Raw genomic sequence first — 1,989 nt, 5'->3', positions numbered from 1 at the left:
ACTATACTGCCTGGCTGCTTTTCTTAGTGGCTCTGAGCTAGGAAGAGATGATGGAGTTAAAGGTTTTCAAACCTTTAGCAATCTCAGCCTGAGGGTGTTGGGGGGCAGTCAGGTCTCTTAATTGCCCTTCAGAGCTCCTCAGAGAGAGGCAATTAGGCAAAAGACTCAGAATCCTGGAACAGGCTTGTCCAGGAAACAAAAGGTTGTTTCAAGGATTTGGCTTTCAGAGTCAGAAACAGAGAAGTGGTAAAAATCTAATCAGTACCTCTCAGTGGACCCACTGGACCTGTGCAAGGGGCTGCTTAAGCTGCCAGGGCTTGAAAATTCTCCATAGGACTTAACTCCCATTATTCAATAATTTTTAATGAGAGCAACCTCACAAAGATCAAGCACTAATTTAAAATAAATTTGTCTTGCTGATTGGAGAGTTCATTGTTATCTTGGGTAAGTATATTACACAGTGTATCATTTTGGTAAAATGTCAAGGAAAAGAAAAATAAAAAAATGCGAAAAGGTATAAACTATGCTTATGAGAAGAAATTATTCATATACATGCTCGGAAAAGTCGGCTAACTACTATAGTAAACAGACTTAAATTTAGCGGCTTAACTACACAAGTTTTAGTTTTTTGCTCATGCCCAGACCAACTGGGCATTCCTGGTCCCATGGCTCTTCTGGGCATCTCTCCTTCAAGTGGCAACTCAGGGAACCAAGTTTCCTTCTTGGGTTTCTTCCAGCTCCTAGGGCCTGAACCACTTTCTGGACATGCTGCACCCATTCGGAATGTGAGGGGAGAGAAAGATGTGGAGACGGCGAAGTGACATATACACGTCAGCTCACGTACCTTTGGCAAGAATTTGATTACTTGGCTGCATCTAACGGCAAGGCAAGCTGCAATATGTAGCTACTGCGTGCCCAGGAGAAAAGGGAACTGGTGGTGAAAAGTTAGCTTTTTTTTTTTTTTTTGCCACAGGGATAGTCCTGCCTTTTCCCTTCTTGTAACCTGCCAAGTTCTTTTGGTTCTTTGGTAATTAATTTTAAATAAAAACAAATTGTCAGAAGAAAATAACTTCTGTTTGACAATAATCTGGAATTTTTACTCTAAGAGGAAACTATAGAAGGTGGTCAGAAGCAAAGAAGCTGGTCAGAGATGCAGGGTGAGTGTGGAAGTGATGGACCTAATTTAGGATGCTAGCACTTGAGTTTATTTCCCAAACAGCAAAGAAGCAGTGCAAAGGATATAAACAAGACCAGATGTGGGTACGTGGACACAGCATTCCATTGCCTCCCTCATAGAGGTTGCCCAAGGGTGGCGACTCGGTGGCTTTCGTGGAGTGAGAGCTCCCTGAGGTTGGGAGAGCACAAGGCCTGTGAGCTTGTTCCCATCTACCCCTAGCCAGGTCTGTACCCTGAAATAGCTTGTATGTCTGTCCTTGGTATAAATCTACTACTCAGGAACACTGTCACCTTGGAGTAATATCCATGTTACGGCCTTACAAATTTTTTCTGTGCCAGAACTGGAGCAATCTCCCTTACCCAGGCCTGAATGTCAGGCCCAAGGAATTTTCCACTGATGCCTACGATGGAATTTTCCACAGGTAAGGCTAGATATGGCCTACCAGAGGTGAGAAACCATTTTCCTAAGTCCAGAGACTAGATTCGGGGATATAAAAATGCTCTGCTAAAGTGGAGAGAACTGGCCTGCAGGATAAACTCACAGGCTTTGCTGCATCTTTCTTGTCCATTAAAGCAACTTTTTTTTTTTACCTTTTCCTTTTTACAGAGCAGTGGATCAATATAAAAGCATCTTTTTGCAATAAGTTATGTGCAGAAGCAAACAAGTACAGAATTCAATTTAATTACATAGCCATCTGAGTATTACTTTAAAGACTATGTCTTTAAAAATGTTTTCTATTTTCAAGTAAATAATTTCTTATATTTCTTTTGTTTTAACAATGTGCAAATTAGAAATGGTTGGTTTTATTATTT

The sequence above is a fragment of the Propithecus coquereli genome, unplaced genomic scaffold (assembly GCF_000956105.1).
Source record: "Propithecus coquereli isolate 6110/MARCELLA unplaced genomic scaffold, Pcoq_1.0 Scaffold15, whole genome shotgun sequence".
In the NCBI taxonomy this organism is placed as follows: Eukaryota; Metazoa; Chordata; class Mammalia; order Primates; family Indriidae; genus Propithecus; species Propithecus coquereli.
The sequence above is the reverse complement of the archived record's forward strand: the minus strand, read 5'-3'. Positions refer to the sequence as shown.